This window comes from Doryrhamphus excisus, linkage group LG17 (assembly GCF_037039965.1).
Source record: "Doryrhamphus excisus strain RoL-2023G ecotype Guam linkage group LG17, RoL_Dexc_Guam_v1.1, whole genome shotgun sequence".
In the NCBI taxonomy this organism is placed as follows: Eukaryota; Metazoa; Chordata; class Actinopteri; order Syngnathiformes; family Syngnathidae; genus Doryrhamphus; species Doryrhamphus excisus.
In genome coordinates, this window is record NC_136373.1 from 14,020,915 (window position 1) to 14,045,833 (window position 24,919).

A 24,919-nucleotide genomic window follows, 5' to 3' on the forward strand; every position below is an offset into this window, starting at 1 on the left:
TTTATTACGTGTATACGTGTGTGTGTGTGTGTGTGTGTGTGTGTATATATATATATACTATATACGTATATATATATATATGTGTGTGCGTGCGTGCGTGCGTGTATATGTATGTGTTTGTGTATATATGTATATGTGTGTGTGTGTGTGTATATATATATAGATATATGTGTGTGTGTATGTGTGTATATATATATATATCTATATATATATACATACGTAGGTACAGTATATATTGCATATATGATGTGTGTATACATATATTAGGGTAGTAGTAGGCGTATATATTAGAGCTGTCAATCAATTAAAATATTTTATTGTGATTAATCGCATTTTTGTCCATAGTTAACTCACAATTAATTACATTTAATCTCAGATTAATTTTTAAAAAAAATTTAAATTTTACATTTTTATCTATAATAAGTAGGGGAAATATCTTTGTGGTAAACGATTCAATGTGCAACTTCAACGATAATTACATCAAATTGTATGCAAAAGGATATAACATTTAAAAAAATTTTTTTTTTAAATATTATACTATTTTTATTATATTTATTAGCATATTAGCTTTTAATCTCGCGCACAAACGTTCAGCAAATACAAAATGTGAGCAAGTGAGACTGCTGGAGCCTATCCCAGCTGTCTTTGGGCAAAAGGTGGGGTACACTTTGGACTGGTGGCCAGCCAATCACAGGGCACATATAGACAAACAACCATTCACACTCACATTCATACCTATGGACAATTTGGAGTCGCTAATTAACCTAGCATGTTTTTGGAATGTGGGAGGAAACCGGAGAACCCGGAGAAAACCTACGCATCCACGGGGAGAACATACAAGGCCAAGGGTGGAATTGAACCCTGGTCTCCTAGCTGTGAGGTCTGCGCGCTAACCACTCGACCGCCGTGCCGCCCTTGCACACTTAGTATTTATGACTATTCTTTAATACTATTTAATACTATTCTTTTAGACTATGTAATACTATTTTAATACTATTTCCACAGTTTTTGAATGTTTAATGCAATTTACGATTTGTCCTACTTTTTCGATGGTAATTGAACGCACCGACGCACCGTTCTCCGATGCAAAGAGAGCTGTATGGATGGATTTTCCTCCTTTTTTTTTCCACCTCATACTTGCTCCGGAATTCTGATACTATGTGTGAATGGTAAATAAAGGTAAGATTTGATAATAACTAACTTACTAACTATTATATGTGTGTGTGTGTGTGTGTTCACTTTTTGTAAGTCCAATCCTCGTATCTGTGATCGAACCTGCAATGACGAGATAAAGCCAGGGCTGACTTTCTCCATAAATGCACTTATCGGAGTTGTACAAGCGCTGCAATGCCAATGAGATGGGGCCGGGTTTAACATTCAGCATGCATCCCTTCACCTGCGCACCCCCTGTTTCACACACTGCTGCCAACACACACCCAAACAACTCACTCACAGGAGCGATGCACTTATATACATTACATACAGATGCACACACACACACACACACACACACATGCATGCAAACATACCTTTGTGTGTCTCTAGGCTATTGACGGTAATAGCTTCAGCTTTCTGCTCTAAGTGTGTGTGTTTTTTTTTTTTTTCACCCTCTCTCCCCGGTCACACAATAGTGCCTGCTGAGCTGGCAAGTAAGCATATCAAACAGCAAATGAAAATTTCTGAGCGCCATCCTACGCCCGCGCCAACTTCTACGATGAATTTTTCATCATATGTGGTGTGGTAATCTTTACCTCATTAAAATGGTCACACTCGATTCCTTTTACATTCACGCACACACAAACGTCTACACTGATGTTATACGAACCTCAGCAGGCTAATGATGTAGCCTAATGCTTCTGTTGCTTCGCTTGACGTTGCATCGGTAACATCGTCCGATTTTGCTTCACCGCGATAAATGTTAGCAAACGTAGCACAAAAAAAAATGACACCACTTTGGTTAAATTCGTAGCATGTTGGGGGTGGGGGGGTTGCTGACTTTTGGTTAACCTATGTAATAAAATGTAATGACTAAAAAACAAAAGCAGCACAAACGTTCATTTTAACTGCACAAATCAGCACAAACGTAGCACAAAATATGACACCACTTTGGTTAAATTTTTATCATGTTGGGGGAGGGGGGGGGCTTGCTGACCTTTGGTTGACCTATGTAATAAACTGTAATAACTCAAACGGCAAAGCAGCACAAACATTCATTTTAACTGCACAAAACAGCAAAAAGAAAAGCAGCACAAACGGTCACAAAACGAGCACAAAAAAATGACACCACTTTGGTTAAATTTGTAGTATGTTGGGGGTTGGGGAGGGCTTGCTGATCTTTGGTTGCCTATGTAATAAACTGTAATAACTCAAAAACATAAGTAGCACAAACATTCATTTTAACTGCACAAATCAGCACAAAGATAGCACAAAAAAATGAAACCACTTTGGTTAAATTCGTACCATGTTGGGGGGCGGGTTGCTGACCTCTGGTTGACCTATGTAATAAACTGTAATAACTCAAACAGGAAAGCAGCACAAACGTTCATTTTAACTGCACAAATAAGCACAAACATAGCACAAAAAAAAATTACACCACTTTGGTTAAATTCGTAGCATGTTGGGGGGGTTGCTGACCTTTGGTTTATCTATGTAATAAACTAATAACTCAAACAGGAAAGCAGCACAAATGTTCATTTTAACTGCACAAATCAGCACAAACGTAGCACAAAATATGACACCACTTTGGTTACATTTTTATCATGTTGGGGGGAGAGGGGGGGCTTGCTGACCTTTGGTTGACCTATGTAATAAACTGTAATAACTCAAACGGCAAAGCAGCACAAACATTCATTTTAACTGCACAAAACAGCAAAAAGAAAAGCAGCACAAACGGTCACAAAACGAGCACAAAAAAATGACACCACTTTGGTTAAATTTGTAGTATGTTGGGGGTTGGGGGGGGGCTTGCTGATCTTTGGTTGCCTATGTAATAAACTGTAATAACTCAAAAACAAAAGTAGCACAAACATTCATTTTAACTGCACAAATCAGCACAAAGATAGCACAAAAAAATGAAACCACTTTCGTTAAATTCGTAGCATGTTGGGGGGGGTTGCTGATTTTTGGTTAACCTATGTAATAAAATGTAATGACTAAAAAACAAAAGCAGCACAAACGTTCATTTTAACTGCACAAATCAGCACAAACGTAGCACAAAATATGACACCACTTTGGTTACATTTTTATCATGTTGGGGGGCGGGGGGGGCTTGCTGACCTTTGGTTGACCTATGTAATAAACTGTAATAACTCAAACGGCAAAGCAGCACAAACATTCATTTTAACTGCACAAAACAGCAAAAAGAAAAGCAGCACAAACGGTCACAAAACGAGCACAAAAAAATGACACCACTTTGGTTAAATTTGTAGTATGTTGGGGGGGGGGGTTGCTGACCTCTGGTTAACCTATGTAATAAACTGTAATAACTCAAACAGGAAAGCAGCACAAACGTTCATTTTAACTGCACAAATAAGCACAAACATAGCACAAAAAAAATTACACCACTTTGGTTAAATTCGTAGCATGTTGGGGGGGGGTTGCTGACCTCTGGTTGACCTATGTAATAAACTGTAATAACTCAAACAGGAAAGCAGCACAAACGTTCATTTTAACTGCACAAATAAGCACAAACATAGCACAAAAAAAAATTACACCACTTTGGTTAAATTTGTAGCATGTTGGGGGGGTTGCTGACCTCTGGTTTATCTATGTAATAAACTAATAACTCAAACAGGAAAGCAGCACAAACGTTCATTTTAACTGCACAAATCAGCACAAACGTAGCACAAAATATGACACCACTTTGGTTACATTTTTATCATGTTGGGGGGAGGGGGGGGGGCTTGCTGACTTTTGGTTGACCTATGTAATAAACTGTAATAACTCAAACAGGAAAGCAGCACAAACGGTCACAAAACGAGCACAAAAAATGAAACCACTTTGGTTAAATTCGTAGCATGTTGGGGGGCGGGTTGCTGACCTCTGGTTGACCTATGTAATAAACTGTAATAACTCAAACAGGAAAGCAGCACAAACGTTCATTTTAACTGCACAAATAAGCACAAACATAGCACAAAGAAATGACACCACTTTGGTTAAATTCGTAGCATGTTGGGGGGGTTGCTGACCTTTGGTTGCCTATGTAATAAACTGTAATAACTCACACAGGAAAGCAGCACAAACGTTCATTTTAACTGCACAAACGTAGCACAAAAAAAATGACACCACTTTGGTTAAATTCATAGCATGTTGGAGGGGTTGCTGACCTTTGGTTTATCTATGTAATAAACGAATAACTCAAACAGGAAAGCAGCACAAACGTTCATTTTAACTGCACAAATCAGCACAAACGTAGCAAAAAAATTACACCACTTTGGTTAAATTCGTAGCATGTTGGGGGGGCTTACTGACCTTTTGATTGACCTATGTAATAAACTGTAAACTCAAAAACTAAAGCAGCACAAACACTAATTTTAACTGCACAAATCGGCACAAACGTAGCACACAAAAAATGACAACATTTTGGTTAAATTTGTAGCATGTTGGGGGGGCTTACTGACCTTTTTTTGACCTATGTAATAAACTGTAAACTCAAAAAACGAAAGCAGCACAAACGTTCATTTTAACTGCAGAAATCAGCACAAACGTAGCACAAAAAAATGACAACACTTTGGTTAAATTCGTAGCATGTTGGGTGGGGCTTACTGACTTTTTTTGACCTATGTAATAAACTGTAATAACTTAAAAACAAAAGCAGCGCAAATGTTCATTTTAACTGCACAAATCAGCACAAACATAGCACAAAAAAAATGACAACACTTTGTTTAAATTCGTAGCATGTTGGGGGGGGGGATTGCTGACCTTTGGTTGACTATGTAATAAACTGTAATAACTCAAAAACAAAAGCAGCACAAACGTTCATTTTAACTGCACAAATCAGCACAAACATAGCGCAAAAAATGTCATAAATTTAAAAATTAAATAAAAAATTAAATAAAAATTATAAATTATTATTTGACCACTTGAAAAAAAAAACCACTTTGGCGAAATTAGTAGTATGTGGGGGGGGGTTGCTGACCTTTGGTTAACCTATATAATAAACTGTAATAACTTAAAAACAAAAGCAGCACAAATGTTCATTTTAACTGCACAAATCAGCACAAACATAGCACAAAAAAAATGACAACACTTTGTTTAAATTCGTAGCATGTTGGGGGGGGGATTGCTGACCTTTGGTTGACTATGTAATAAACTGTAATAACTCAAAAACAAAAGCAGCACAAACGTTCATTTTAACTGCACAAATCAGCACAAACATAGCGCAAAAAATATTGTTATAAATTTAAAAATTAAATAAAAAATTAAATAAAAATTATAAATTATTATTTGACCACTTGAAAAAAAAAACACTTTGGCGAAATTAGTAGTATGGGGGGGGGGGGGGGGTTGCTGACCTTTGGTTAACCTATATAATAAACTGTAATAACTTAAAAACAAAAGCAGCACAAATGTTCATTTTAACTGCACAAATCAGCACAAACATAGCACAAAAAAATGAAACCACTTTGGTTAAATTCGTAGCATGTTTGGGGGGGCTTACTGACCTTTGGTTGAACTATGTAATAAACTGTAATAATTAAAAAACGAAAGCAGCACAAACGCTAATTTTGACTGCACAAACATAGCACAAAAATGTATTTTTATGAATTAAAAATTTAATTTAATTAAAAAAATAATTTTAAAATTATTATTTGACCAGAGTTTTGAGTGAGGTCAAAACAGAAAGAAAAATGTGTTTTTAAAAAAAGTATATTTGATTATCTTTACCACATTTACATTTCTAGCAGATAAACATGCAGTCTATATTGACTGACTTTATATTTGGACATGCACAGCAGTAATGTGGGTCAATGCAAGAGCCCCCCCCCCCCCCCCCATGAGCCAACTTGATGTACAGTCTTTTCATCATAGCCATCATTACCTCAGCAGCCTTCCAGCCTTATGTTCGCTCGCTCTTCTGGTGGATTTAAAAAAACAAACAACTAAAAAAAAAAACACTATTCTCACCTGGCTGCTGCTCATCTGGCAGGTACAAACATGTTTGCGGATGCTGAAATCCACAGCATCCAGCAGGTGTTCCACACACGTCGTAAGGGAGGGATTTCTGTCTTTTTAATTATTTTCCTGGCAAGAGATACTATATACACATCTTTACTGCTATACTGTATGTGTTCCAGTATGTTGTTTGTGTCTCTTCTTGTGTTTTTTTTTTAAATTTAATTTCCCTCAGCAGGAGATCGGAACATAATTGGAGTGTGTTGATGTTAAAAAAAAAAAAAAAAAAAGGAGCATGGCGGGGCAACAGTCAGGGAAAGTAGCTGCTCAAAGTTTCAATGTGAAAGCATAATTAAGCAATGCAAAATACATACATTTATGAGCGCAGATGAATTTGAGAGTCGGCGTGGGGTTATTTGACAGTGGGACTCAGTTTGGGAATAAAACATGGATCTTTTTTTAGAGATAAACTAAAAAAGAAACTGATTTGTGGGCAAGGGTGGAGAAGGGGAAGCGCTTGCATTAATGGACGAGTGCAGGCTGCACAAAAGAGAAATCACTGACTGTGTGTGTACACTATCTTGCATATCTGCATGGGAATCACTTTTTGGAGTCAGTCTACTTCCTTATCTAAATTAAGTGTGAACGATACTGATGTCACAGTATATTATTTGGTTTTACAATATGTATCACTTGTACTTTTTGCCACTGCTAATTCCTTAGTGGATAAAATAAGCAGAAATACAGTAACAGATGAACATGAACACTTTCTTTGCCTAGCGGTAATCAGTAACTGCTGGTCAGTAACCTTTTGTGAGGATTTTCTTGAAAATTGATTTTTTTTTTTCATGTGTAAGATTTGTGTAAATAAGGCAGCATTTTTTTTTTTTTTAGGGAGCTAGAGACCATTCTTGCAGTCACTGCTCCTCACACATTGTGTTCTGTGTCATAGACAGTATGTCATTGTATGGTCATATCACCTCCTACTTTGGTACGTGAGAAAAAAAAAATTCTAAATTAAAATTCTAAATTAATTCTAATTTAATTCTAAATTAAATTAGAATTTTTTTTAAAATTAAAAATTTTTTTAATAAAAATTAAAACATTACAAAAAATTAAAAAACATTAAAAATTATTTCTTTTAATTGTATTAGAAAGGCAGGAGGTGAACAAAATAAGAAAAAAAAATATTTTTTTTAAATAAAAAAACCCAACCTATATTAGGAAAGCAGGAAGTGAACAAATGTAACAGTTACTGATTGTAAAAGTACCAGACGGAGGGGTAGGATTTAAAAAGCTTTGCTTCTTCCTACTCCTTTTGGACATGTGGAACTGTGAACTGATTATGTGATGCGTTCAATTGTAATCTGATGCATGTTCAAATGAAATTAAACCATTACCATTACCATAGACCATTGTCAATCATCACCTCTGTGCCTTCCTGTGCAGTACACAATGCGTTTGGCTTTCCAAATTTTCATAAATGTACGTTTGCTAGCAGTGTGACTCTGAAATGCTATTGGTTTGCAAAGTTTTAACCTCACCTACAATGTAGATGAAACGTTTCGCCCTGTGGTGGCACCCAAGATGTAAACACGAAAGAAAGAGTTGCGGTTAGGACGCTATAATGTAAGGAGGAAAATATATATGGGAAAATACAACAACAGGAAGAATGCGATTTAACTAGGATACAAAAACGCTACAGTACAGTGGATTGGCGCAAGCACGACGAAGAGGCATGATCAGAGAAATTAAATACGTGAGTCACTTAATAATTTCTCGTGTCCAACCTTGTCGGTTAATCATTAAAATGAAGGTTTGAATTTTTTTGAGTGTTTAAACAAGAGAAAAATGTGAATGGTGAAGGCGTTTTATAGCCTTAAAACTATAATTGTAAAAAAAAAAATAAAATTAAGTTGGCTACTTAATGGGGAGAACATGCAAACTCCGCACAGAAGATCCCCAAGTGAACATTCAAACCCAGGTATTCCCGATCTCCTGACTGTGCGGCCAACATACTAACCACTTGTCCACCGTGCGACCCCGTTTGCTGTATATTTAGGTAAAATCAATAGTATTTCTCTTGTCTTTGTGATGATACACTATGTGTGGTCATATAGCCTTATCATCATCATCCATAAATCTTTTTTTTTTTTTCCGGGGTTCAAACAAGCAAGGATTTGTCTGCCACAATCTGTTTCTTGTTGTATCTATATATATATTTTCAACAAGTCTTAATCCACATTACATGGATTTAACATCAGATACACAAGGATTTGAGAAGATCAAGGTCTGTTCAGAGACGGGAAAAAGAGAAAAAAAAATCTTTTTTCCTCATCTCTGACAGTTGTGTGCGTGCACAGATCTGCTCCAGATCCCCCCCCCCCCCCCCCTCCCCCACTATAATCTTTTTTTTAACATGTTCGTGTCTCTTAGATTTTGCTAACAAGTCCCCAAATTTTTTGCTCTCATAAGCCCCAAATCCGTCATCATTATTATTAGTCATGTACAATTAGCTCAGTGATGTTTTAGTTTTTTTTTAAATGGTTTGACTTGTTGTTTTGACTTGTTTCGAAAAAGCATAGTTTGCTAATTAAATCCAAAAATTATTCCGATTGCAATAACGTCATTGGCCAATTTTATCCAGTATTTCCGAAAAGACCGTAGTTTGACTGACAGCCTCTGCAAAAATACTCAACAAATGATTTTATTTTGAATTGCGGAAGTGTGTTGTGTATATTGACGGTTATTTCTTGAAGTCAGCTGCAAAATAACCCCACATGGAGCCAAATAAAGTTAAAATGCAAGTATTTTGATAAAGAAGTTGAGAAACACGACTGAATTCAAGAAATAACTCAACGACCATGTGGATCTTGTGTCTTTGGCAACAATCATTTCTGACTCCCGGTTGTCGTAGCGAGCTAATATGATGCTAACAAGGATGTTTCTATGCTAAAAACATATCAAGACCAGACGGTGTATTCATAACGCCATATTGTGTGCTAACCAAAAAAATGTACGCTAACCAAGGCAAAATTTTAGCATACATTTTCAACTGAAAAGCACCCTAACCTGGGCGTACTTCAACCAAGGTTCCACTGTAATTACAAATGACTTAACGTCCTATCAGAATCAAATCGTTGGCAAGTTTTACAAAGGACAACAAGCTCCTGACGGTCTACCTCCGTGTTAAGCAAGACAATTAGTCTATAATCTCACTTAACACAGATCCAGTAAGGCTCTTCACCCCAATTTATCTGCACAAGAGAACATCCTCAAGTACAATGGTTGCACTATTAAAAAAGAGATTTTCTCGTTTTGCCAGTGGCAACGTTCAAAGAGTTCCATTTTAGTTAGATTTCTGCGGGAGGGAGAGAATGGGAGGGAAAAAAAGTCTGTTCTCATAATGAGGCCCTTTTACAAATCCAATGGCGATTCATGTATCAGAGTATTATTAGATACAATAAAGCCAAGAAGAGTAATCATCTTTTGCTTTGAAACCTTTCTGTTATAAAGGAAAAGTGATTCTCCAAAGGGAATAAAAGGATTTGTTTGAGAGAGTAATGTATTTTCTGTAATATAAGTCGCACTTTTTTTCATAGGTTGGCTGTTCCTGCGACTTATACTCCAGAGCGACTGTTTATGTTACATAAACACATAAACACTATTCTTTTATTGTTAGAACCTGCCTTCCAAGAGGATGTAATGTCTGTTTTGGTCAAGTACCGTATTTTCCGGACTATAAGTCACACTTTTTTTCATAGGTTGGCTGTTCCTGCGACTTATACTCCAGAGCGACTTATAAATGAAAAAACTGTTCGTTAAAAAAAATTATGCATTTTTGGCCTTGTGCGACTTATACTCCGGAGCGACTTATAGTCCAGAAAATACGGTAACTTACTTTTTGTGAAATGTAAGTACTGTTTTTTTCCGGACTATAAGTCGCACTTTTAATAGGTTGGCTGTTCCTGCGACTTATACTCCAGAGCGACTTATAAATAAATATAATATAAAATAAATATAAAATTTTTGGCCTTGTGCGACTTATACTCTGTAACAACTTATAGTCCAGAAAATACCGTAAATTACTTTTACCTTTTAGGAATTTTTCGTAAAATGTAAGTACTGTTTTTTCCGGACTATAAGTCAAGAGGACGTAATGTTTTGGTAGTTTGTAAAATAAATTATCCACAAAAAATGCGACTTATACTCCAGTGCGACTTATATATGTTTTTTGGCCTTGTGTGACTACTCTGGAGCGACTTATAGTCCAGGAAAAAATTACTTTTACCGTTTAGGAGTTTTTCGTAAAATGTAAGTACTGTTTTTTCCGGACTATAAGTTGCATTTTTTTCCATAGGTTGGCTGTTCCTTCAACTTATACTCCAGAGCGACTTATGTATGTTTTTTTTCTACCTAATTATGCAGTTTTATCTTGTGCGACTTATAGTCCAAAAAAATATTACTTTTACCATTTAGGAGTTTTTCGTAAAATGTAAGTACTGTTTTTTCCGGACTATAAGTTGCATTTTTCTCCATAGGTTGGCTGTTCCTGCAACTTATACTCCAGAGCGACTTATGTATGTTTTTTTTCTACCTAATTATGCATTTTTATCTTGTGCGACTTATATTCCAGAAAATATGGTAATTGTGTTCGGCACCTATGGCCACCACCATCTTGGCCTCCATAAACCTTTGCTGCTTTGGTCCTGCTGCCAAGACCTTCTCCCTGCTCCAATATGGGGGAGATTTACTTGCATGTTCCAAGTGGGTAATCGTATTTATTCCATGTAGTTCTTTGGATCAGCTCGTCAAGCTGGAAAAATTGTACTTCTTTACCGTCTGTGTTTGTGTAACAATATGAAATTATTATTATTATTATGATTAACGCACCTTGCAGTTGTTTTGATTCAAGCTCGGGCGCCTCAGGTTGTCTGTTTCCAGTGGCTTAGTTCGATATGTTTCAGATGGAGCGCTGACTGTTAGGATCCATGCCATTGATCGACAACATTCTAACCAGTCTAAATTGCCACTAAGTTATTTGATTGATCACTTGAAACCCAGCAGACAGTTAGCAGCTCATGGGTTTAGACTGTGGGAAGTGCTGGTTGGCGCTAGTGATGCTGCTCTGTCTCTCCCTCAAAGAGATCTTCAATTATAAGAGGCTTGTACCGCTTACACCCCCCCCCCCCACTCCATCAATCTTTCACCACTATTCAGATAAGCCCAGGCCTCTACTCCTTGTCCTTATGAGGGAAATCTGCTGAAACAGAGTTGATCTGATGCTTTTCTGACCACAAATCCTCTTTGAGCGTCTTTCTCTCACAGACGTTTGACACACACTGGAACTATCCGACTTTTCCGTACATTCGCCCTCGCTCTTTCTCTAACGATAGTTAAAAGATGAACACGCGGTTAGCAATGAGTAACCACGTTTACAAGAGTTTTTCTCTTTCCGAATGACCTTTCCGAAAGCAATGGTATACATGGAAAGGAATATTCCAATCGTGTGTTGACATGCGGTGCTATAATCAACCAGAATAGTCAATGGGGCATGCCCAGTAAAGCGTAAACACCAACATCACGTGATACCGACTTCCTCCAGTTTTTCTTTCACTTGTTGGAATAACTCCGTATTGCCAGTTTTTCCTTCGTCCAGTCTTGAAATTTAGTTTCAATCAAAAACCGAGACTTAAATCAATAGTTTGGTTTCTAACTGTGTTGCATTTTGACAGCAATCAAGACTCGCAACACACACTAGCCACGTTTACATGAGTAGTTTTTCTCTTTCCGAATGGAATCTTTCCGAAGGACCTTTCCGAAAGCAATGGTATACATGGAAAGGAATATTCCAATGGCGTGTCTACATGCGGCGCTATAATCAACCAGAATAGTCAATGGGGCATGCCCAGTAAATCGTAAACACCAACATCACGTGATACCGACTTCCTCCAGTTTTTCTTTCACTTGTTGGAATAACTCCGTATTCCCAGTTTTTCCTTTTTCCAGTCTTGAAATTTAGTTGGGAACACAAACTTTCCCCAGCAGTCCAGTGCCGATTGCTCGCCTCCATTTTTTTAAATTCAAGAACATCTGGAGCTGCGTGTTACGTCATATCTCAGCATTCGCTGAAAGAACGCACCCGGGAACAGGAAAAGATAAAGTTCAATCTTGATAATATTTTATAATTTTATATTTTTTATATTTTATATTTTCTTTTTTAATAAAACTGGACTTGTGAATGGCGTATAGAAGGGTTTAGATTCTGTTCCACAGATGGCGCTAATGCACACGAAAGCTGCTTGCCAACCGCCAATAAACAACAGAAGAAGAAGAACGCAGTCTGACAACTTTCCGTTTGAGCGGGTACAAGATACCTCAATCGGATTGGGGAAAGGAATATTCCACCCCTGTGAATCCGATTATATATTCATTCGGATTGGCACTTTTCTTTCGGAATGAGGTGTATACAAAGGTTACATTCTTTCCGTTTGAGCAAATAACCCGAATGGAATTGGAATATTTGGGTCCATGTAAACGTGGCTAGTGTCTGCAGAAGGTAGAGGATGCGCCATAAAACTGGAATGTCGCAGGAATTGTGCAAATTGGTGTATGCCAACTTGATCTCACGCAGGTTCGAACATTGCACCCTCAACTCTAGTTTTTTTTTTAAAACAGTTATTATTTGATTGGCGGCACGGCGATCGAGTGGTTAGAGCGCAGACCTCACAGCTAGGAGACCAGTGTTCAATTCCACCCTCGGCCATCTCTGTGTGGAGTTTGGAAAAGCGGCAGAAAATGAATGAATGAATGAATCACAAAATAGCTCTTTTGTTTGTTGACGTTTTCGTACAAAATGTGATTGGTGGGGGCTGCACGGCCATCTTCCGAATAACACTAGAATCATCACACAGCAACTTAACACTTGATATGTAGGTAATTCCAAAAACATGCTAGGTTAATTAGTGACTCCAAATTGTCCATAGGTATGAATGTGAGTGTGAATGGTTGTTTGTCTATATGTGCCCTGTGATTGGCTGGCAACCAGTCCAGGGTGTACCCCGCCTCTCGCTCAAAGACAGCTGGGATAGGCTCCAGCACGCCTGCGACCCTGGTGAGGAAAAAGCGGTAAAATATGACTGAATGAATGAATTATTTGATTGTATGTTTTTAAAACATACACTTTTGTAAATAAAGCATATTTCCAACTTGTTCCATCCCATTTGAACAATTGTAATCTTGGGCTCCCCGGGCAACACGATGGCACGCTCATCACTCCGCAAAGGAAGCGAGCCACCGCGGCCTCTCAGAAGCGCCAATCTCTCCATCAGCCGACTCACTGAATCAGTTCAACCGCAAAGAAGAAAACAAACCGCATGGACGAGACATCTTGGATGACAGATTTGCTCTGTTTCTCATTCTCACATCCTATTAGATAAGACATGAAGATACCCGTGGGGGGGTTGTTTGTGGTGGTTGCGTGTACCCACCCAAGGGAGGGACAGGGGGGGGGCCGCTGTAGGTTCTATGTGATTGCAGCAGCTATAGTGTTGAATGCTGATGTACTGAATTGCTCTCACGTAGCGAGTAGACATGGAAAAGGAAACAGGTGGTGTAGTACAGTCGGGGGGGGGGGGGGGGGTGTTTTTGTAATTAAAGCGGCAGATGCTGCTTCATACACCACATCTGGGCAGTGCTCTCATTTCAAAAAAAAAAAATCTCTTCTAAATTCTCTACAAATCCCTGTGAGGTTTAGAATTATTTTAAAAACCTCTGTGCAACTTCTTTTTTTTATCACTCGTTTCTCCAGCATCACCTCGATGCACCGTATCTTGGACTCCATTTGTGTCCTTTGTTGGTTCATCTTTATACAGCTGCAGAAGGCAGATTTTTTTTTTACTCCTCATATTCCGACATCCTTCACAAGACTCCAGAGTTGACATTACAAGGAAGCCACATCTGCTAACATTAGCGGTGTGCTCAGCATTAGAGGGAATTGAGTCAGGGGCTTGTCCCCGACACTTCCTCATCGTCACTAGACAACAACGTCTCATTATTCGTGTATCCGTGGTCGAAATCAACAGAAAGGCAAAGAAAAAGAGTACATGGATATTCATACCTCATTGACTCATTAACATTAACAGATATCTCAGAAGCTGTTAATAAATATATGTAATTGTTGCTGTACGGTGGACGAGTGGTTAGAGCGCTGGCCTCACAGCTAGGAGACCTGAGTTCAATTCCGCCCTCGGACATCTCTGTGTGGAGTTTGCTGTGTTCTCCGGGTACTCCGGTTTCCTCCCACATTCCAAAAACATGCTAGGTTAATTAGCGACTCCAAATTATCCATAGGTATGAATGTGAGTGTGAATGGTTGTTTGTCTATATGTGCCCTGTGATTGGCTGGCCACCAGTCCAGGGTGTACCCCGCCTCTCGCCTGAAGACAGCTGGGATAGGCTCTAGCACCCCCCTCGACTCTCGTGAGGATAAGCAGTAGAAAATGAATTAATGAATATTCAGTCAGTAGTGGAATGGTTAGCGCACAGCTAAGAGACCCGGGTTCGATCCCCCTGCTCAGGCATCTCTGCGTGGAGTTTGCATGTTCTTCCCGTGTGTGCGTGGGTTTTCCGGTTTCCTCCCACATTTCCTCCAAATTGTCCATAGGTATGAATGTGAGTGTGAATGGTTGTTTGTCTATATGTGCCCTGTGATTGGCTGGCCACCAGTCCAGGGTGTACCCCGCCTCTCGCCCGAAGACAGCTGGGATAGGCTCCAGCACCCCTGCAACCCTTGTAGAAAATGAATAAATGAATGAATATTCAGTCAGTAGGCTGTACGGTGGACGAGTCGTTGGCGCACAGCTAGGAGATCCGGGTTCGAACCCCCCACTCGGGCATTTCTGTGTTTGCATGTGTTTGCATCTGAGTTTGTATGTTCCAAATTGTCCATAGGTATGAATGTGAGTGTGAATGGTTGTTTGTCTATATGTGCCCTGTGATTGGCTGGCCACCAGTCCAGGGTGGACCCCGCCTCTCGCCTGAAGACAGCTGGGATAGGCTCCAGCACCCCTCTCGACTCTCGTGAGGATAAGCAGTAGAAAATGAATTAATGAATATTCAGTCAGTAGTGGAATGGTTAGCGCACAGCTAAGAGACCCGGGTTCGATCCCCCTGCTCAGGCATCTCTGCGTGGAGTTTGCATGTTCTTCCCGTGTGTGCGTGGGTTTTCCAATTTCTTCCCACATTCCAAAAACATGCTAGGTCAATTAGGTCCAAATTGTCCATAGGTATGAATGTGAGTGTGAATGGTTGTTTGTCTATATGTGCCCTGTGATTGGCTGGCCACCAGTCCAGGGTGTACCCCGCCTCTCGCCTGAAGACAGCTGGGATAGGCTCCAACACCCCCAGGGACCCTTGTGAGGATAAGCAGTAGAAAATGAATGAATTAATGAATATTCAGTCAGTAGGCTGCATGAGTGGTTAGTGCACAGCTAAGAGACCCGGGTTCGATCCCCCTGCTCAGGCATCTCTGCGTGGAGTTTGCATGTTCTTCCCTTGTGTGCGTGGGTTTTCTCCGGGTACTCCGGTTTCCACCCACATTCCAAAAACATGCTAGGTTAATTAGCGACTCCAAATTGTCCATAGGTATGAATGTGAGTGTGAATGGTTGTTTGTCTATATGTGCCCTGTGATTGGCTGGCCACCAGTCCAGGGTGATCAATTTACTGTATTATCAAGAGAATCTTTTCTCAACGCGATATAGACATCAAATATTATTTTGCAAAATCGGAGCTTGTGATACTTTTAGGTTGAAAAACGTTTGCTTTGCTTCATTCACACATCAAGGGCACATTTGAGTAAAAAAATGTAATAATCTGAATTTTCTCCCATCTTATCTCCCTGAGTGTGCATAGTGCTGTACCAACAGAAGTGCTTGCAAAAAAAAAAAAAAAAAAAAAGTATCTTTGCATAAAATAGCAAGTGAGCAAAATTTGAAACAGTTGGCAAGGAACTCTAAATAATCATGGTGCTTTTGGAAAATGAATGCATTAGCATAACTTAGTGCCAGAGAAGTAATCACTCATCTCAGGGTGAGAAGCTCCCCTCCAGGCTCATCTCGCTCTGACGGCTTCTATCCCAGAGTTCATTTACGGCAGAGTTAGTGACCCCCCCCCCTCGAGACTGACGTCTTGATGGGACGCACCGCAGCCAGAGCGCACATTCGAGAGACCCCTGTCGGTTTAGAGAGACAGCCAGACGTAGCCTCCAGCAAGTGATAGGATCAGGCACAGTAGAAGGATGAAGCTTCCACTGAACAGGATTTGGTCTCTTGTCATCGTGGGAGTGAACGAGTGACCGCATGAACCGAAGAAAAGGGAAAGTGTGACCAAGTCAAGGCTGAGGGCTGATAAAAAAGTCAAAGAAAAGTTCCTCTACTGAGAATGAAACAGGAAAACTGCATCATTTTGCAGCATCTTTGCTCTGATAAACATATATTTGGTGGCTATGGCATTCTAATAATGAATACATATTTAAAAATCATGATATATACAGTTGCACTTAATTTGTATTGTAAACATATTGCATTGACCCGAACATGTAACATGTTTATATTATATAAAACATATATAACATGTATAGCAGCACGGCGGTCGAGTGGTTAGCGCGCAGACCTCACAGCTAGGAGACCAGGGTTCAGTGATTGTTCGGTGAGATGAGCACCTGACTTGATCGCCAGAACAACAGGCTTTTATTGCAGCTCAAAAACATGAATTGAGTAATCATAGTATTAACACTAGGAGACCAGGCATCTCTGCGTGGAGTTTGCATGTTCTCCCCGTGCATGCGTGGGTTTTCTCCGGGTACTCCGGTTTCCTCCCACATTCCAAAAACATGCTAGGTTAATTAGCGACTCCAAATTGTCCATAGGTATGAATGTGAGTGTGAATGGTTGTTTGTCTATATGTGCTCTGTGATTGGCTGGCCACCAGTCCAGGGTGTACCCCGCCTCTCGCCTGACAGCTGGGATAGGCTCCAGCACCCCCGCGACCCTCGTGAGGAAAAGCAGTAGAAAATGAATGAATGAATATAACATGTATAACATGCCCATTACATCAATCGCAAGCTAGCAGTAAATCGGTAAAGTAGTTTTGTCATAATTTTAAATTATTTTTAAATAATTTTAAATCGTAGACTGGTTTAGAGGTTTCTACATGCAAACCAACATGATGCACATCCTCCGATCTATCGAAACAAAAGTGCAAACGCAGGCTTGGCAAAACAACTCATGAGGATTTATGATTCCTGATGGATTATGATAATAAAACTGTGTCATCAAACAACTGGACGTGATTGACTGCACCCGCCGCCATGTCTCCACATCCTGAGGTAATGTACAGTTGTCCCATACTATATCATTATCCTCATGAGGGTTGCGGAAGTGCTGGAGCCTATCCCAGCTGTCTTCAGCCGAGAGGCGGGGTACACCCTGGACTGGTGGCCAGCCAATCACAAGGCACATATAGACAAACAACCATTCACACTCACACCTCATACTCATACCTATGGACAATTTGGAGTCGCCAATTAACCTAGCATTTTTTTGGAAAGCTGTGAGGCCTACACGCTCACCACTCGTCTACCATGCAGCCTGTGTTATTATTATGATTACTAAATTTATGTTTTTGAGTTGCAATAAAAGCCTGTTGTTCTGGCGATCTGACCAATATAGAATACTACATTCACAATTTGAATGTATTTTAGTTTGCTTCAACATTTTTATGCTTCAAAATACTCAATTTAGGCCAGAAATATGTACAATTACCTTAAAGATACTTTTTTTCCCCCTTCAGGTGAGAGGCAGGGTACACCCTGGACTGGTGGCCAGCCAATCACAAGGCACATATAGACAAACAACCATTCACACTCACATTCATACCTATGGACAATTTGGAGTCGCCAATTAACCTAGCATGTTTTTGGAATGTGGGAGGAAACCGGAGTAAAGCCCACGCATGCACGGGAGGAACTCCACACAGAGATGGCCGAGGGTGGAATTGAACTGGAATTGAATGAATCATTGTTGTTTCCCCGGCAGCCATGGACAATGAAATGCTTTGCTTGGAAGAAATGCATGATAGGAAGACACAAAAATAATTTTTAATTTTAGTAATAATAATAATAAAATTCTATAATAATTAAATTTTATTTATTATTTATTATATTTATTATTTATTATATTTTTAATTTTATTTATTTATTATTATAGTTAATAAAATAATAAATAAAAGTTCTAATAAATATTGATAAAAACACTAAGGTTTACAGAGTTTACAGAGTGAGACATCTTCTCTAGAAAATATAGTTTTCGGCACTAGAGAGTGAGTGCTCTCGCATATAAACAAGCTTTGTCGTTTTCTCTCAGTGAAAAGCAGGCTGGCCTGTTCATAAACACGCTGAAAGTTGCTCTAAACGCTTGTTTCTTGGGAAATTATTGTCTTTATAAGTATATTAGAGTACAAAGCACTTGCATAGATGAATTTTCTATTTCAAAAGTTGTACTTGTTTTGTACAAGTTCGCTAACTTCATGCTAGTGCTAGTTTACATTTACAGTTGCTGTACGTGTGTTAGCTAACTGTTAGCTGACGTGTGTTTTAGCCTGCAACGTGAGCTGTATTGTATTATAACTTCATTTTATTTTTTCTGTGTGTTTCAGTTACTACTTATTTTTACAAGAAAGCTTCATAAAGCAAGAAAAGCAAGTCTTGTGAGCGGAGTTTTCTTCATTGGTTGGCTGGTTGTCTAGCGGCATACTAACGCGTGTTGTGAGGACAGCACAGCCATGGTGATGCACGGTAACTGAATTTAAGTCTAAAATGTATCCTGAATTGTCATTTTTATATGTGTATATATTGAAAAAGAAGCTTTTATTTTTAAGAGATGCTAGCTAAGAGTGAACTTTTCAATTGAAGCTACAGACTGAAGAAACACAAAGCCTATTCATGAGTGACAGAGGGCCCTGTGTATTTTCAATGGCTTCATTAGCATTCCCGAAAAAGAGTCCCCAATGTAGCATATATTGGGATGCATGCCATAACGTGCCTTTATCACATAACACATGCATGTGACATAATCGAGTGATTTGAGTTACGGCTTAAAATGTCATCCTTGTTGACTCTTTATTTTCTGATCCAGCTTCCCGCTTTGCTTTTCAACACGAGCTTCGCTTGGTTTTTAGTATGGAGATCCTCTGTGCTGAGTCAGTTTTTGAAGCTGCAAGAAATCCATTCATTCACACACAATGCATTGACGGGCGGCCAGGATCTGAGCTTGCTCGTAACAGTATGCACCAAAGATAAGCAAAAGATGGAGTCTGCTCAGATGTTATGCTGGTTCAACATTTTCTTTTTGCCGAAAAAAAGAAACAAAAAGTCTGTTTCACCATATAATTTCTGGCCAAGTTTCCCAGTTTTGGACGACGGGACTTCCTGGCATGCTCTCACAGCTTGGCATCTCAGTAGATCGGCCATAACTTTGTCTGTTTGTGTGTGCATTTTTTGTTTTTGTACGCCAGAGAGTCTGCTTGTGTACAGTACATGAGTTTGGCAGCGATTGTGATCCTGAAATATGTGTCTGCTTGCAAGGAGAGATCTAAAATGAGAGCAAATAAAACAGGAAGCCAGAAATAGATGCCGAGGGGGGGGGGGGGGGGGTGAAAAGACTTAGGAGTAGAGAAGATAAAAGCCGTGAAAGTCCATTTTTCGATATGCGGACCGACCCCCTTCTGATGTTACAGGTGTCATTTACTCCATGCCAGCTGCTTCTCTTCTCTCCGCTCTTGTGTATGTTTAAGTATTTTTCTCCACCGCCGTGTCCGTTCCCTCACTTCTAAGTAAATGTCACAGCAAGCTGCTGCTCTTCCCACACCACACTGTGGGATACGGACCAACCTCATTGCCGTGGCAACCCTCTGTTCTGCCTCAAAGAGCGCGAGAGAGAGAGAGAGAGAGAGGCAAGGGCAGAGAAGAAAAGAACTTTTATGCCTCCGAGCCCCCACTTGCTTCCTCGTTCCCTCTTGTCCTTATGCATTGTAGCGCAGGCCGGATCCATGTGGTCTGGCTCCCAGGCTTCAATGGGGCCCGGAGGAGGAGGAGGAGGAGGCGGCGGAGGAGTGGGTACCAGTGATGAAGTCATCTGGAAGTATGACAAACATAGACAACCAAATATATTGAATGTCATGGGTATTTCCATTTTAAAAACACCCTCGGGAATTGGGCAGGAACTTGACGTGCAGCCCCAATAATACAACATTAATTCATTCATTTTCTACTGCTTTTTCCTCACAAGGGTCGCAGGGGTGCTGGAGCCTATCCCAGCTGATTTCGGACAAGAGGCGGTTTACACCCTGGACCGGTGGCCAGCCAATCACAGGGCACATATAGACAAACAACCATTCACACTCACATTCATACCTATGGACAATTTGGAGTCGCCAATTAACCTAGCATGTTTTTGGAAAGCTGTGAGCTGTGAGGTTTTTGGAATGTGGGAGGAAGCCGGAGTACCCGGAGAAAACCCACACATGCACGAGGAAAACATGCAAACTCCACACAGAGATGCCCGAGGGGGGAATCGAACTCCGGTATCTTAGCTGTGTGGCCTGTGTGCTAACCACTCGAGCTGGCAACATTCATTCATTCATTCATTTCTACCGCTTATCCTCACAGGACACGGGGGGTGCTGGAGCCTATCCCAGCTGTCTTCGGGCGAGAGGCGGTGTACACCCTGGACTGGTGGCCAGCCAATCACAGGGCACATATAGACAAACAACCATTCACACTAACATTCATACCTATGATGGTAGGAGTCCACTGGGCTGGCGCCAGTTCGCGGCAGAGATTATGTGATTGGTGCAAACTGGCACCAACTGGCACCAGCCCAGTGGACTCCTACCATCGTTGGCACAACTTGGCTCGCGCCATTACATTCCAGTGGATTCCAATAGGCGGATTGTTTGCGACATTCGGTTCCACTTGGTGGACACTTCACTCCAATTGCTTGATGCAAGTGGTGCAATGAAGATTTTAAACATTTTGAAATTTTCTTGCTGCCAAACTCAATTTTTACCGCCGTTACGGGTCACCGCGAGTCAGTTGGGAGTTTGAGCCACTGAACGCCACTAGGCACCTTATTGGTGACATTGGGTGCCATAACAAATTGCATTGTGCTCTTAGCATGGAAAAAAACCCACCGTGTGGTCACCGTGTGGCTAGCTGTATACCCAAGTTTTCCAAATTTGTGTATTTTTTAAACACAGGAATAAACCAGTGCACCAGAATTCATCATGAAACGACCTGAAATGAATAATTATGCCATCATATTTTTTTTTTTTTACAAGTCATAAACACTTCTGACATGCTTTAAACCTCATTTTGTTTCAACTTAATTGTCCTGTTTTTAGAACAAGAATAGTCCCTGGCATTGGTAAAGGAAATACAAGTCATGAAAACATAATCAATGCAGTACTTAGGTATATATCATCGTGTCAGTATCCTAATTATCTTTATAATATATGTTGGAGTGGCACCTCAGGTTTTTCATTATTGTTTATAAAGACACCAAACACACAAAATATCTCCCACAAAAAAACAGTAAAGAAGCTCAGTGGAGGTGTGTCGAATGAAGGAGCGCTTCATTTGCTCGCCTTAGCCCGATATTCTCGCCTTAAATGATTTGTTCGTTGCAGGAGGATGTCCATTTATTCCCCACTAATGGCTTTCTTCTACAAACCTATCCTCCAACAAGACGGCTCTATTTAAAGACTTGCAATGGTCAGAATAATGAGTGTGAGCCGAGACTGTTGGAGGAGCAAGAAAGTGCCAAAGGTGGTCGCTGAGTTGATGAGATGGTCACTGGTGAGGAACCATACCATATGGCTGCAGGTGGATACCGGCGAGGTGTGAAGCAGGGGCGCCACTGGGTTCTGAGGACAGGAGATGCATAGGATATGAATGACTGTAGTAGACGTTCAAAGAAAATCTATAAAGATATCCAAAAAAAACAAATAATGAACAAGAACCAGGATATAACTTTCCCACTTTTGGACAGATTTAGTAGATTTAGGCCACCGTTAAATTGACACAAGTACACACAATCGACACTGCAAAACCGTTGCTCAAGCTCTGCAACCGTTTTGTCCAGTGGACAGTGATCAATTGTGTAATAATCATTATTATATTATGAATTAGTTTATTATTATTACTATCATCATTATTCTTCTTCTGATTATTACTACTACTACTAGTGGTAGTAGTAGGCTACTATTAGCCTGCTTATTGGCTTGCTTATTAGCCTGCTTTTGCCCTATTATATGAAATTTGTCAGATATTTTTTTTGTAAATGAATAAATAAATAAAATTAAAAAAAATCAATTAAAAATATAAAATTATTTAGGGGAGCTTGAGAACATTTTTTAGAATTTTTTTTTCCATGAAAAACAAGCAAAAAGCCATTACATTTTGCTCTAATTATATGAAGTCTGGCAGATATTTATTTTGTAAAATATCAATAAAAAATATAAAATTATTTAGGGGAGCTTGAACATTTTTTTAGAATTTTTTTCCATGAAAAACAAGCAAAAAGCCATTACATTTTGCCCTATTATATGAAATTTGTCAGATATTTTTTTTGTAAAAAAAAAAATCAATAAATCTTTTTTTTTTAAAAATCAATAAAAAATATCAAATTATTTAGAGGAACTTGGGAACATTTTTTAGAACATTTTTTATTTTAAAATAGGCCTAATGACACCACATGTGTGAGGTATTGTTTTCCCTCCTGTTAGTTAGTTGGATCACATCACAATAAAAACCTATGATTTCCATGAAAAACAAGCAAAAAGCCATTACATTTTGCCCTATTGTATGAAATTTGTCATATCTTTTTTTGTAAAAAAAAAAAAAAAAACAACAAATCAATAAGATTTTTTTTTAATCAATAAAAAATATCAAATTATTTAGGGGAACTTGAACATTTTTTTGAAATTTTTTCCATGAAAAACAAGCAAAAAGCCATTACATTTTGCTCTATTTATATGAAGTCTGGCAGATATTTATTTTGTAAAATATCAATAAAAAATATAAAATTATTTAGGGGAGCTTGAACATTTTTTTAGAATTTTTTTCCATGAAAAACAAGCAAAAAGCCATTACATTTTGCCCTATTATATGAAATTTGTCAGATATTTTTCATGTAAAAAAAAAATCAATAAATCTTTTTTTTAAAAATCAATAAAAATATCAAATTATTTAGAGGAACTTGGGAACATTTTTTAGAACATTTTTTATTTTAAAATAGGCCTAATGACGCCACAGGTGTGAGGTATTGTTTTCCCTCCTGTTAGTTATTTGGATTACATCACAATAAAAACCTATGATTTCCATGAAAAACAAGCAAAAAGCCATTACATTTTGCCCTATTATATGAAATTTGTCAGATATTTTTTTGTTAAAAATAAATAGATAAATAAAAATGAAAAAAATCAATAAAAAATTTAAAATTATTTAGGGGAGCTTGAGAACATTTTTTAGAATTTCTTTTTTTTTTTTTTTTTAAATGTAAGCCTAATGACGCCACTGGTGTGAGGTATCGTTTTCCCTCCTGTTAGTTGGTTGGATTATATTACAATAAAAACCTCTGATTTCCATGAAAAACAAGCAAAAAGCCATTACATTTTGCCCTATTATATGAAATTTGTCAGATATTTTTTTGTTAAAAATAAATAAATAAATAAAAATGAAAAAAATCAATAAAAAATTTAAAATTATTTAGGGGAGCTTGAGAACATTTTTTAGAATTTCTTTTTTTTTTTTTTTTTAAATACAAGCCTAATGACGCCACTGGTGTGAGGTATCGTTTTCCCTCCTGTTAGTTGGTTGGATTACATTACAATAAAAACCTCTGATTTCCATGAAAAACAAGCAAAAAGCCATTACATTTTGCCCTATTATATGAAATTTGTCAGATATTTTTTTTATAAAAAAAAAACAAACATCAAAAAAAATATCAAATTATTTAGGGGAGCTTGATAACATTTTTAGAAAAAAAATTAAATTTTAAAATAAGCCTAATGACGCCACTGGTGTGAGTTATTATTTTCTCTCCTGTTAGCCTGTTAGATTACATCACAATAAAAACCTCTGATTTCCATGAAAAACAAACAAAAAGCCATTACATTTTGGTGCATATCAGAATAAAAAAGTCTAAATACTGTAATATTTTTCCTTGTCACCGTTTGCGTTCAATCGAACCCGAGCGAAGTACTTTATTAGAATCACCAGCCTCCACTTTGCTCCAGTGTTGTGTTTTATTGCAGGGTTGTAGCCAGGGCGCAATCAGGACAGAGGCCGTGACTGATTGCATTATTGGAGAAACAGAAGTACGCCGACTCATATAACTCAGCGGCTCGGGCGCTTGACTCGCCGCTACGTACGCTTGGAGTTGACGGGTTACAACACTGATGGATCATACTTTTTGGTTTTTCATTTTCATCACTCTCTTATTGTTTTGTCACGTTGATGTGAACTCTTTCGGCTTTAATTAAGAGTCGGCGTTGTGATTAGTGGTGTTTGCTGTCTGCTGCAGTTGAGTGACTTTAAAGTCATACGGTAATTGCCTTCAACTTTTTACATAGCGATTATACGTATGTACTGCAGTAGTTACAATGCAGTGTAATGTTAAAATAATGTATCATAAAAGCCTCATTCTCCTCCAATGGCGTCATCAGCCATGTAGATTCTACCTGGC